The sequence below is a fragment of the Lepisosteus platostomus genome, chromosome 17, assembly GCF_059453375.1.
Source record: "Lepisosteus platostomus isolate fLepPlt1 chromosome 17, fLepPlt1.hap1, whole genome shotgun sequence".
NCBI classification, from domain to species: Eukaryota; Metazoa; Chordata; class Actinopteri; order Semionotiformes; family Lepisosteidae; genus Lepisosteus; species Lepisosteus platostomus.
In genome coordinates this window covers 21,733,651-21,748,304 of record NC_142627.1, presented here as the reverse complement: position 1 = coordinate 21,748,304, position 14,654 = coordinate 21,733,651, and the positions used below count along the sequence as shown (strand labels likewise).

Here is a 14,654-nt window from a genome sequence, read left to right as displayed (position 1 = left end):
AAATCGTGAAAATTGGTTATCTGTTGCTTACAGCTTGCTCACGGATCAGTGAAACATGATTAATTCAGTGCTCGGAGTGCATTGATTGAACTCTTCACCCCATTGCATCCTGCAGCTCAGACCAGCTCTGATGTCTGGACCCCAGAGGTTCAAAACTGACCAGCTCAGTTAAAGGAGAGCCCACCTAATACATAGCTGTGAGCAAGCAGGGGACCATAGCAACAGCACTCACTACATTCATTCCAGTTCAATGCCAAGCCAACCTGCGCAAAACCAAAGGAAAATCTATCATCTTGCATGCTAATGTAATAACAAATTCAACAGAATCTTTCTTCCAAAATGTCCAACAGAGTCTAAGGAGGGACCCGACCTGAACAGCAGTTACTTAAACTTCCTTAGTTATATGTCTGAGCTTAAAACTGAGAGTACTTGGAAGATAAACTTGGAACCTAGGAACCTCTCAGCGACAAGCTCCTCTCCCCAACCACTGTCTTCATCGTTTTTTATTTATTTCATGGAACTGCCATTAAATTTCACCTTGGCCTTCAGATTCGCAAAACAATTACGTCGTCAGAAACCCATGTCTTACCCCCCCTCCCCCCCGCAGAAAATATCCCATTGCTGTAAGTTATCATAATCGTCTCTTCCAGCAGGAACTTATTATTTTTTATTTTGCTCTGCTCTATTTTTTTCCCTCCTACTGCCAGCTTTGGGGAGGGAAACGTATCGGTGAATGTTTTTCTGGGTTTTTCAACACTTTAGAAAAACACAGCTGACCTACAGGTTTCCAAATAGTGTCCTTGGTTCCAAATGCGAATACATTTAGACGGTATAAACAGCACCATCATCACTGTTACCATCGTTTTGTGAACCAGATGAATAGTGCCGCTTCGCTTAAATATGGTTTCACTGCGACAGTCCTCCACGCTTTCCACACAATCTGTGAATGATAAAAAGGGTGCCATCGATTCCCCTCCTCACCCCCTTGCCTCATACTTCTGTCTGGAGCTGTTCCATCTGTTGTCTGTAACCAGAGGAAGTTGGAGCTGACGTGAGCAACTTCCACCCCTAAACAGCACAGCTGTAACAGACAGAAGCAACATCTCAGAACACTGGGATACTAGTCGTGTTTTCAATAAATAGCTTCTCTGCAAACACGTCTAAACACATTTCTGCGTTTGTTACTATTCCCAGTTTCCGAGCGCCTGACCAGCTGAATTGCGTGCCTTAATGTAAACCGGAACAGATATCCCACCCACAATCTACTGAATGTTACTGCATTACAGTGTCAGCCTGCCTTTGTTATTTGACTAATTTCCACTGGTATCATTGTCATTAAGGCTCCACTATACAGATTTTTTCATACAGCATTCATTCTTAGAATATAAAACAATTTCAAAGCTCAGTAAAAGGAGTGCATGAAGTAGCCCAAGAGCAAATGAAAGGCAGACAGCTGGAAAATCCACACAATGCTGTGCATTCAGAATATATGCATGATGTGCACTTTTGTGCGTGAAGTATATGCATGATGTTTTAAATTGTTACACCAGTGATAATGTGAAATTCAGTGCTGTACACGAAAGATAAAATACAACAACATTTTGATTGTATCCAAGTTGTCCTTGGTGGTCAGCTCTACTTTATGACAAGGATAAAAAAATGGTAAAATCCAATAGTTCATTTATTCACATTCAAAAACCTAAAATAAACCACAATGAAGAGGAAACAGAGCATAGATATCATAGCATTTAAAATACATTTAAACAGAGCAGGAATCAGACCATTCACAAATGCAGTTAAAGAGCAGCTAACTTAATTATTAACTTAATATTAACTAATTAATATTTTACAGAATGACTATGCAGGGCCTTGAAATTCTTATAAGAGGCCAGTCTCAGAAATAATAATAGCCATCAGGGGCATTTTACTCTGACAACAGCTTCAACTCACAGAGCTCCTTCACTGACCAGCCCCTGCCTGGGATCCTGGCAAGTGAGAGTTAATGTGTCACCAGTCTAATCTATCATCACCCAGTGAGCAGCACCTTGTAGCCAGGTGTCTATTTCTCTGTGGCTGTTGGCACGAAGGCAGGCTAATGTGTGAAGAACAGATATTGATTCTTTAAAAAGGACTTGGAAATAAACAGATTGTCATCATTCTTCAATGATTACGTCATATAAGGAAAATTTGTATTCATACCAGTTTATTTTTAAGCCCTTTGTTTTAAATCTCTTTTCATTGCATGTTACTGTATCTGTTTTCTTTATACTGTTTTAACTCAAAAATAAATATGCAAATATCAGTTTTCAAAACTAAACTTCCAATTTTTAAAAATTAAACTACCAGTGTAGTGGATTCATTTAGCAAATAAATGTATTTTGCCAATGCAACTTAAACATGTCCCCATTTATGCAAGATGGGCATTTTAAGTGAAGTTTATTGCTCAAGGATGCAACAGAAGTACACACCAGGGACTTGAACCCGCAACCTTTCAACCACAATTCTGAAGTACTCACCACTGCTCTCTTACAGGCTTGACATGCAAGAAAAAAATTATGAGACATCTCCTGAGCACCATTTTGCCTAAAGAATTCCAATAGAATCACCAAGGGATATGGAAAGGAATTTCTGCTTGGTCAAGTTTTGAAATACCTTTAATGTTTGTGACAAAGGGAAGGAGAAACGAAATACTTGTCAAGCATTCTGAATTTTTAGAGGGTTTTCTTTAGCTTCTTTGGGGAGGGCAGGTGATGGATGGCTGAGCTACAAAGTTCAGAGGCTCCTTCTGCACAGCACATCAACTGTTATAAGAAATGTGCTAAAAGCCCATTGCTTTATCTCTGTTTTCCAGTACCACTCCTCAATGTAAACAGTTAAGCATGTGTAAACGATGAGCGACACCCTCGTTAAGGGCTGGCTTTTAATGGGGTCTTGTATACTTACCACACAGAGATATCAGCCTGTCCTCAAACACAGAGATTGCAAGTGGCATTTTACGTAAAACAGATTTATTCCCCGAGTGCCCAGACTGTGTGAGAGAGACACAGACGCACTGACTGCTCATCCTCTTTCTGTTTCGTAGAAACAGTTCCAAGCATGCTCCCATCTCCAGCCCACCTGAAAACTGTTTTCTGCTCACAGGGCTCTAGAAATTAAATATTACATTGTTCTTTCTTCTTTTCCCATCTTTTGTGTTAATTCTCAGTCCCCTTTCCTACAAATGTACTCAAATAGTTTTCAATTGTTATTTTTACAAAATAATATAACCTTCAATTTTTTTTCTCTGACATGAAACATTTACATTAGATTTGTGAGCTGGTTTTACTCTGTAACAAGAACATTCAGGAGCTGTACTTTCTTTCGCCTTGCTGTTGTGTATCTATTGTGATTTGTTCTTTATCTTGTTCTATTTTTAAAAATGGAATAGTTTTTTTTCACAATTCAGAAAAGAAGCTGTGTTTTCATACAACAGTACAATATTGTGCGTAACTATGCCTGCAGCATATGAAGCACTTTGAACAAAGTTCCTCAGAAGTCACTTGACCGCTCCATGAATATTTCATGAAACAGGTTTGCACGCTTTTACAGAAAAACTGTCAATCGGAACAGAGCACTGAGGTGTTCCGTCTGGTGCTGTTGGTGTTCAGGTAACTGGTTCAGGTAATATACCTTTCTGTCCACTGTAACCCAGACATCCAGGAAGAGGCTCTAGACAGTGACATCCTCTTCTCTACTGGTCTACTGTTTACAAACCACACTTTCTCCCATGATGCTTAATCTGAACTCTTAAAAAGTGACCTACAGCTTTCTTAACAATTTTTTCCAATCTGTTGTTCACATAAAATGAGAATCAAGAGCTCTTTATGAATAAGAGCATCCTCACTGGAAATCCCCTCTACAAGTTACACACAACGACACGGTACTGAATTACAGATGAAAAATGCTCTCCAAAGGGAAACTCTGGCTGCCCTTTTATCTACATTTTTTCTTGTTTCCTCTGAGCACAGATCTGCTGCACAAACAACTTTGACCCAGAATGGCTAAAAGGTTCAGTTCAAATTGTGTCTCTATGTAAACATCACTCCACCAAAAAAAAACAAAACTCTTTAAATGAGCACCAGCTTTGATTGCTATGTAGAATGAAGAATTAGCCCCTGTGCCTGAGCGATACCCTCTGTGACAACGTTACACAGCCCGGTGCAACCACACTGTTCTGTTTGTCAACATCGTACAGGCTGAGTCAGGATGCCTTGAAGAAGCATGTGACCCTTCAAAGCAAAAACTCCCAGAGGAGCAGGAAAATATATACCGGCACTCCCGCAGAACAAGCCAAAAACCGAAAGAGAAAGCATGCCACCCAAACCTGCAGTGGAGAAGGAGGGATGGAATCTCTCGCAGCAGAAACACACGACGCAGACAGAGAGCCAGTGCAGCTGCTCATAGCTCCAGCGTGAACTGAGCAACAGCTGGCCTCACAGCCCAGCTCTGCGCGTCTTAACCAGTCACATGCACCTCCTCTGATCAATCTCTCAGACCTGCCCGGAGGTCAGCACCACTCCATAAGTTCCTCATTCTGACAGCGCCGAAACCAGGGAGCTTTCAGTTCTACAGCCGTGAGATTCACTGATTGCAGTGGAATGAAGAACGGGAGTGCAGTGAAGCAGGGTATTGTTAAGGAGAGTTCAGATTATAGAAGGGGACACACACATTCTGCTGCTTCAGAATCCAACCTCTCCCCCACTGTTCTGGCGCGTTGGCTTCAATTATTCTGGAAGTCAGAGGCCGACACACGTGTGGCTGTCGGCACAGCACTCCTGAGTTCTGGACTGACAGAGGCAGCTTCGACTCGGACTTCAGAAGGGCCACTATAATGGGAGCGCCAGTGAAAAACACGCGCACACAATCGCCTTTCTGGTTTCCTTCCACTTAGAACATACCACACCAGCACGCTTAGGTAAGCCATCACACCTTACTCTTCTACATAAATATCATACAGCCCAGTCATACATCCAGTATTTGTATTCCTTAGAAAGAGTGGCGACAAAATAGCCTGGAATCGCAGGGGCTGTTTTTGGTGATGAAATTCTTGCCTTGTTATTTGCTGTTACTCTAATGGGGAGGTGTTCAACACCGGCGCTGTATTTCTGCCACTAAGTCATGTCAGCCTGCTGCTGGCTCTCACTGAAAGAAGTGTGATGTTTTGACTTCTGGCTGATTTTAAATCTTAAAAGTGGCTCTCAGTTCTAAAAATGCTGCCTGCTCTTTTGGGATTTTGTGTTTCGAGCTGATATCCTGTAATTACCATTTATGAGTTAGCATTATTCCTTTGACCTTGCCCTCATTTCTTTTCTTGTTACTTTTACAGGATGTCACCAAATGTGTTTTAATCTCGCGCAGATCAATATGAAAAATTCAAAACAGAATTTATTTTAATTAGCAACAGAAAATGTAACTCATTTGTAAAGAAAGGAGTATAATTGACTAAAAAAAGAAGCTAAGGAATAGATTATGATAATATTATGTGCTCAGAGAATGAGATAGATGCTCCCTGTTCAGCAAAGAATAATCACTGCATACAGGAAACTGTGTGTGCGAATGAAATGAATTTAGTGCTGATGTGAGCTGTGAAATATTAATAAACCCCGGCAAGGATTCTCCCCTGCACTGCTCTGTGCACAGCTAATTGTTTCAATGCTGTCAGCAGGAGAGCAAAACTGTTCTTGTAGGAGCAACGATAGCAGTGTCACGACACTGTGCAAAGATTCCAGGAAGACAGGACCAGTGTAGATAGTCTGTCCATCTGACCACGTGCTCCCCAGCCTACCGCAGATCGCAATGGACATTGTCCAGTGCTAAAGGCAGTCAAAGAGCAATGGAAAAGGAAAAAAGTCTCCAGTTATAGAAGCAACATGTAACATTTATACATAAGATGCCTATGACCTCCACTTACAGCCTTTCTCTATTACCTGATGTCTGTCTTCAGAACGGCCTTCTCTTTTATTTCTCTGCCTGAGATGTTCCTGGAATCAGACAGCTTGACTAGACCTCCTCTAATAAGGCTGATTGCCTGAGTCTCCTGTGATTTCCCAGGGGGTGCTGGGTGCTCTGAGATGGGTGTGGATGGAAGATGCTGTCACAGATGGAATGCTCTAATGTGTGAAGCTCCTGCGTCCTGCAAGGGGCTGCCCAGCTGACCGGCGTACTCACAGACCCACGGCCGCTGTACTCTTCTGCTGCTCTGCCTCGCCCCAAACCTCTGCCCAAATTCACTTACAACAGATGGGGGTGTCCATAGACATAACAGACTTCTGAGAGCAAGTCTTATTTCTCAAGCCTGCTGGAGCCAGCTAACTACAATAACAATGCAACTGAACTGGTCTCCACCCCCCTCCATCTGAGTGGAGTCCATTTAGGAAGGGGGCTTTTTTTTAATCAGCACTTGATTTTCAAGCAAGAGGTTTCTTTTCTAAGCCCAAGGCTTACAGAGATTTGAGTCTGGGCTGATGATGGAGAAAGTGCTGGTTGTTCAGTGCTGTCGGGGCGTCAGAAACAACGCCTGGTGAGAGACGGGCATGTGCCCTGATGAGGCAAAGCCGAGAAGAAGGAGCTGCTGGATCCACGGATCCCAATCAACAAGTCAATCACTCTTCCCTCCAGCCTTCTAACCTCCAATACAGGGGCCCGGCAAGCAACGAGCACAAGGTGGGATGCACTCTGGACAGGACGCCAGTCCATCGCAGGGCGGACAGACACAAACACAGACACGGACACACATCAGGGCCAGTTTTCCCACAATCCAATTCACCCACCAGTATGTCTTTGGTGTCTCTGGACCGTTGGAGGAAACCCACACAAACACGCGGAGAACATAGATACAGTATCACCCCAGGAATCGAACCCAGGGCCCCAGAGCTTCAAAGCAACAATGTGAACCACGGCACTTCCATGCCTCCCCAGTTACTCTTCTATTAACTCATATTTGCATATTATCCTGGGCAGATCTGCAGACTGTGCTGATCCTCTCATACACATTTGTAGGTTCAGCAAGTAAAGAGACTCAGTACCCGGTAGCTAAGTACAGTGATGCGGTCTGAGGCCTCCTATGTATTCTGAGAGAACTTTTAAAACCAACAGCCTCACAATTATAAGGACATGTGTTTTAATTGTCTGCAAATGATTGAAATGTTTTAGTTTAAGGATAAATCAAACAGAAATAACCTGTCATTCCTGCATCATTAGGTGTGCTTCTGCACAATGAAGGTGCAATGAAGGCTACGGTGTCAAACAAATATCCCAGGTCAAAACAATCACTTTTTTTTGCTAACGATCTATTTTTAAAAACCCGAGGGTCAAGTTCTAGGAATTTTGATCCTAAAAAAGCTACAGAATTTTTCAAAAAACACAATGTTATGTTAACCACTTTATAATTTATAAACTGTAAAATATATAAACTTATAAGCCTAAAAATCACACATACTGTAGATCAATACTCTTTTCTGATCAAATACCCTTTATTCTTCCCTAATGTTGATATAGAAGTGTGTCTAATATCTTCTAAACAAAAATGACCCTTAAGAACTAATGGATAATTATCACATGAATTTCAATGAGACTGCATGCCTCACCCTGTTTCAGCTGATTTCTTCACTACATGCGTACCTAATACACACAAAAATTGGGAAGGTTTCAAAATGAGTTTCACTTTTCCACTTTCTGGAGAAAAAACAATATTTTCATAACTTAACATATTGTCGACAACATTAATTTTCTTTCTTGTGAAAAAATGTGTGATCACAAAGTTCTTATTATCCACCACTGTGGGATCTGTAAGGAGGACAGAGCCTGCTGTTTCTGGGTTACAGAGTGTGGTTCTGCCTGTGTTTTCAAACCAGACCTCCTGAGTGATGCCTTTCTGCTTGAAGTACCCTTACCTGCCAATGAGACGGGACAGGTTTTTCACTGTTCTGTTAGCGTATGTATATGCACTGTATCTTAAAAATCTGTACACTTACACCCACAATAAAGATGACCTCTAAGCAATGGAAACATGTAAAATATTTAGCAAGTGTCTCATACAAAACAAATGGAATGGAATTATAAATACAAGCCTGAGCACATTTCCTATAATGTCTTCAAGCATAAGCTATGTGAATTCTTATTCCTGTAGCATCTGTTTCATTTTCAGGAAGGAGTGTGTAGATTTCTGGCTTTGAGACCCAGAGCAATTGTAACTGCTATTTGACCTCTGGGCTTGAGGGTAGTGGAGATGTTAGGAGACTTGTGTAATCTTCCCAGCGTGATGAACCTTCAGCATGTTTCTAGGGTAACCAAAGAGCCCATTGTAACAATACTGCTTCCGTGCCTTTCTCTCTCTTTTAAACTTGAATACTTGAAAGGTTTGCAGGGTATTCTGGTATCCCTGGTATGCAGATGAAGAGGGGCAGAAAAAAAAACCCTAGCCGAAACTAAAATGCTAATCTCATTACCACTGAGCCCACAGCTACAACTAAAATGCTGGAATGGGACTTCTGCTGTGAATAAACCAGGCTCATTAAGGATGTAGTTCACAGTGGAGGGTGAGAGAAGGGTCCTGAAAGCTTGAAGATGAATATGTTCAAGCCTGCAGAGCACAGCCCTCCACATGCTTTTCCTTTGTGTAATAATTCACCCCTCTCCAGGAGCACAGAACACAATTACTGAGGTACAGTGGGAATTTAGAAACTTGTAGACTTACCAAATAGATTTTAGTAGCACATGCATACTGTACATAAACCCTTTCCTAAAATTTCATCAGTCTTGGAGAATTTCCAGAAGTGGTTTGTGAGCACGACTGCAGTAGAGGAAAGATGAACGCTCAATACACACGCAGGTTCAGTACAGTCCCACTCCATTCCCTCCCTGAGCAGTACATTGCCTGTTAGTCCTTGAAAGCCACGATAAGAACTGAAGAGGGTATCTGGGAATCATGTAATACACTGACTGCATTTGGCCTCTTTTATCCTTCAGTAATATAATAAGGTAAAAGTTTATGATCAGAACATTTCATCCTCATTGGATTCTATAGAGCCAGTGAATCAGTCACAATTACCAGCCTAGACTTAAAGGTCACTCCACGCATTAATAACTCCCTCTACAAAACAAATTTTCTAATATGCCTTTTGACCAGCTACAGTACCAATGACCACTGGGAACCACCATATTGTTTCCCTAAAATGTTTTGATGTTTCCTAGTCAAAATCCATCATGGCATTTAGCAATTACGTCAGCATCTGTGAGACAGAACTGAACACCACTGGAATGAGAAGTCTTGACATCTGGCTAACCTTCTTGTTCAGGATAACGAAGCAAAGAAACTGTGCTTTGGGCCTAATAAGCTCGCAAGGATGTGTCCATCTCTGTCCTGACTCACACAGTCGCTGCAGGGTGACAGCATTTTTAAAGTAAACAGAGAGCCCTGACTGACCACTGGGTGAAAGACGTTGCGTGGTTGAATGGAATTCAACACAAGACCATTTGCTTCACTCTGTGTTACTACAGCGTTCCTAACCTCTTGTGCTCGTCTGTATGAGAAGAAAGTCACAGCATCAGAGGAACACATACACTGCATTGCATAAACGAGGCTTAAAATATCTGAATCACAGAGAAGCGCTGTCACACACTTGCGTGAGCTAGTGGTTTGCCTTATGTTGGTACTGTGGACTCCGTGAAAGAAAATGCAAATGTTGGGTATTTTATCTAGAAGCAGAGCAGTACAAGATGTCTCTTACTAATGAAAGCAGCTGCATTATTAACTGAGAGTGTCTAAGCCTGCACATGACGTTTGTTAGCATTATCATGAAGAATCCAATACACTTTGTAAATGGAAAGGCTTCAAGATCACCTTACTCACCTACATACTGGCCTGCAAAGTAGATACATGCTGTTGGTCTCTGTTCGTTTAATAAAGGCCTTCTTCCATATGTTTTTCAGTCTTCTGTTGTGATGACCCAAATCAATTATGTTCCCCTCACTCCTCTGCAGTGGCTGAGCTCTGCTCCTGGTGACTGCTCACTCTATTAGCTCTGAATTGTTTGCCTGAATGGCAAGCAGACTTCCTCCTATTCTTCTGTTCTTTCCCAACTTAGTTTTCCTGCCTCCTTTGGAGCGTTTTCCTTTATTAACTAAAAATAGATCCTACACAAGGTGAATTGGAAAAAAACCAGCAGGAAATGTGTCACAATGAGAGAGAGGGGATTATGTTTTGTCCTGCTGGAGTCAGTGTGTATGTGTGGCTGTGAGTGAGCACGATGGTGATGTTTTGTTCAAGAGCGGGTTGTTTTTCTTCGTTCCTTTTTTCTGCTTGTTTTTTAACCTTTGTAATAACAGTTGGGATCTATTCTTCAGTTTACGTAATGGTAGCTTTCAGGTACAGGGCTTACTTTCATAAACAGCACAGCAGTTTTAGATAGAAATATAAGAACAAGCATGTCACAAGGTAAGGTTAATTATGCAGTTACATAAAACTAAGAACGTCTCAAAGGAAACAATTAACAGATGAAAAACTTATTTGTGCTGTGGACCTTATTATGAGATATAAATATTCAACATCTTAATATTTTAGTTGAAAGACAGGTAACCCTCTAACAAAAGCAGTCCAAGTATGGCTTGTAGATTTCTGAGATGGCACTTTTCTACAGAAAACCTTATTTGTTTGGTTATTTGCATTAGGATCCCTACTTCGTAGTTCGACAGTTATACCAGTTGGCTACTACAGTTTAACCCCATTTCTCAATTTTACTAAAGAGTCTGTGTGACTGCTGGGGAGAGAGCTTGTTGCATTTTCCTAACAAAACATTGGAGATCAGAGAAAGCAAGGGCTGTAGAGCCAGCCTTTCCACAATAAACAGCTGGCTAGCCAGGACACCAGCTGTTCACAGCCAGCCCTTTAGCAACTATCAGGACAAAAAGGCTCCAGATAATTACAACACATATATCAAATCTCCAAGATTAATTACTTAATTTCGCAGCCTATCAGAGGAAGTCGACATCCTGAGGTTTAATCCTGTACAGAAACCTGATGGAATAACAACTGCTGCCGAATACCAGTGAAGGTCTGTCTGTGGAGCACTTAACCTCACTGTAATAAGTGATTCTTCCTGGTCCCAGGTCCACAGTGGTCACTGCTATTCCACCGGAACAGGTAACCATCCACAGTGTGAGAGGATCTACATTCCAGGCCGGACAGTGTCTGTCCCAGAGGTCATCACAAGCCTGTGTATGTCCATGTGAGGACACTGACAGCACACTCACTGGGAAAGAGGGCTCTGTTAGAGTTCACCTAGTCAATACCTCAGTTACACTCATGAGCAAAACTGGTAAAATACAGAGAGGAAAACCACCACATTGCACTACTCACAGCTGCTTTGTTGAAAATGAATGAAAAGATTAATCACATCAAAATTCATTCCACTGAATACGTGGAGGAAATCACAGCAACAACCATCTGTTGTTTTCACAAGAGTAGAGTGGATAAGGGTTGCCGGTAAGTGAGAACTATTTCAGAACCAAAACATGTACTCTCGGCATAAATGATGCAACTCCGAGCTTTTCTGCTGAAATATTCTGTGAAACTTTGGAGGCACTCATGTCCTGCTCATCTGAGCAAGCTCATGACTCGCTCTTGCTTCTCTGTTACAATGAGTGGAGCCATGCACCAGGCCTGCTGTAACACGTACACGCTAACGCAGGCTTCTACTCATCTGCCTGCAAAGTGAAGACTGTGGTTTTCAAGGTGTTAACATGGAGGGTTTCACCATGTTTGTAGACCACAGTGCTACAAATCCATTGCAATAATTTTATTTAGTGTGCTTTAGCAAGCATCTTTCTAAATTAGACCTCCATCTCATCAGTTTGTATTTTTATGTTTCAACACACTTTAAAAACAAATGACTTTATGAGTCAGTGCCCTTCTCTGGGTCCTATCTCTTGGCACCTACTAGAGTACGTTGCTGTGTTTTTAAGGGTGCACTGAGCTCTTTGGGGAGTGCGTCTCTCCTTCCATTCCTTTGCTGGTGCTACACCTCTTCGGCAGAAATGCGATATAACCAAATTACAAAGTTAAATTGTCTTTCTTATATGCACTTGCTTTGTCATTTTTTATCTTTATAACTGTTTTTACACCTAGTGTAAATTGTTAGGAGACGCTACTTTTAAAGGTGCTGCATAAAATAAAGTTTATTATTAGCAACGTACTTCTGCTACAGGGCCTGGCATTAGGCGAGTAAAGAAAAAAAACAAATCATCCTTCAGTGCTTTCTTGCGGAGGGGAAAGAAAATAGAGGGGAAACTAGTCTCCATAAATTGTTATTAGGTTTATTTCAAATGAAAGCATACAGTCATAGAATGAACCCTAAAATTAGAAATGCGCGTCTGTGCTGCAGTGCTTTGACTGAAAGAATTCTCAAAACTGAGGTGTATTGTAATCATAAATGAAACTGCCAACAATATTAATTCTTTGGGGATAATTCAAAAGGGATGTATGAGTTCTACCATTTTTACAGCTGTATCAGTACCTCCTCTAATAGCATGCTCAAATATATTAATTGGTTAGTATTACATAGCTAATAATTAGAGAGCATAATATACCAAGAATGAGCATGAGCATCAGAAGCAATAGCATGTATTGCTTTTTAATGCTTCTCCACATGTGTGCTCAAGTGTGGCCTGTTGGAAGTTCTGAGTGTGAAGCCCCGCTACCACCTTTTCAATTCCAGAACCGATGCCGCCAAAGAGCGGTCTTAACACTTTTACCTTGTAAGCAGCTGGGCTGCCAAACCCTACTGAAGCAAGCTAAACCAAACTAAACCAAAACAAAAACACATGCGACATTTCCTGTCCGAGTCCCATTAGCGGATCCATGGGAAACAATGCCCAAAACTTGGGAAACCAACATTCAAGCTCAATTGTTTTGTTCTGCTCGCAGGACAGGATGAGGAAATCAGGAACTAGCATTCCCTCAAAACTTGCCCTCTATGAATACATAATCAAAAGCAGCTTAACGGCTTTAAGTGCAGTCAATGGCCATCTGGACTGTTGAAGAGCTACAGAACAGCTATAAAACTCTTCCAGATTAATCAGTCTGGTACTGTCGAAGGCACTTCTGGAATGTCACTGGCATGAATGGAATCAAACCAGGATGGTCAGGCTCCACAGCCATGCAGCCACTGGAGTCAGTGCTCATAGGGGCTCCAGGAAGTAGGACAGCATGTTAAGTATGTCACCTAAAGCAGAACCACAGAACACAAACAGCCATGGAGCAATAAAATAAGTGACCGTAATGACGTGTGCGAGCAATGAGTATTGCTCCTCTACGGGGTTTTTTTTCCCCCATTTTAGAATAACCAGTTTCTTTATTATACCTGATTATTACTATTAACGATTTGGAATCGCCGATTGTGTCCGTACACCTGTGCTCACAGCGGCCACTCCTGTACCCTCCGTAGCCCTGCCCTCCTCTCGAAGCTCCGCAGTGATTGGGGGAGAGGCGTGTCACTCCAGCGACGTCATCCCGAGCCTGCAGGTCGCCAGGATACCACAGGGAACGGCTGTGATGGGATCTGAGACAGTCCGAGATACCTAATCCTAACCCTGTCCCCATGCAGCTTGAAAAGTAAAAGGGGAAAATAAATTGTCCTTGTCTAAATCTCATGCACAGCAGATGGTCTGTTTTAAACTTGCATTACGAAACACCACATACACGTTTCAATTACGCTCAACCTTCTCCGTCGTGGATACTCTCACATAGGTCCAGTATATTCACGGCGGAACCTAATAGAGTTTATAACGAAAGTTTGGGAGGGGTGACAACAACCACGTTCAATCAGACTCAGCCGTCAGTAATTCGCAATAACTGCTGAAGTCATTGCCTCTCCTAAAGCACTATAAATACCGTAAGTGACCCCTTCTCTCCACCACATTCTCCTTTCTGCAGCTGGCCTTTGGTCACTCCTCACCCTGCATTGGCCAGGCCCTGTGGCCAGGGCGTTAGACCTCAGACCTCAGACTTATCCACCCCCTCTCCCAAAATGGACGTCAAGGTCAGTGCCCAAATGGCACAAATGTACCTTTTAATATCTTGAGTTATCTCTGAAACTACACACAGTACAGACCTTCATGTTTCTGTGATCTTTCTCAGTACAGACTTTAGAAAGAAATATCCAGGACAAAACATAAAAACCAAAAACAAAAACGCATTTTATTTTCTTTCTTCAAAAGCCAGTTTCTCACGTTGTGGGAGACTCAGTATTTCAATGCTTCCAGCCCTATAAAGGCTTCTTATAAGTTCTACATCTTTTAAACTTTTTTTTGCACTTTTCTGGTTTTATACAGTAAATCCTGGCGTGTGCAGTACTGATAATAAACATGTTTAGTAAGTTGTAATTACTTAATGGGTTTAATTTCTGAATGGTGAGGATTCGCGGAATGACAGCTATTCTACCCAATCAGATCTAGAGCCGGTCGATTTGAACCTATAGGGCTCCAGCAGCTATCTTTGTTGCAGGATGTTTTGATTTTGAAAACTCGTGAATTTTCAAGGCAAAGTAGTAAAATGAACTCGATTTCTAAAGGTAAGGTAAATGTTCTTTATGTATTTTAGCCTTTTTTTTTTTTGCTTT

General features: G+C 41.8%; 1 protein-coding gene across 7 annotated transcripts in view; it reads right to left on the bottom strand.

Moving 5' to 3' along the window:
• rasgrp3 (RAS guanyl releasing protein 3 (calcium and DAG-regulated)) overlaps positions 1–14,654 on the bottom strand; it is a 47,678-nt gene that overhangs the window by 29,523 nt on the left and 3,501 nt on the right. The window contains exons 1-2 of one of the 7 annotated variants that reach the window (XM_088609887.1): positions 9,890–10,235; positions 982–1,081 (exon numbers count right to left, since the gene is read on the bottom strand). The exons of 3 other annotated variants lie outside the window; for them this stretch is intronic. The gene's annotated coding sequence lies outside the window, so the exon portion shown is untranslated. Of the gene's footprint in view, positions 1–981; positions 1,082–4,363; positions 5,416–9,889; positions 10,236–13,397; positions 13,641–14,654 lie in introns of those variants that run through there. 3 more of the 7 variants (XM_088609883.1, XM_088609882.1, XM_088609884.1) reach the window with 3 other exon arrangements.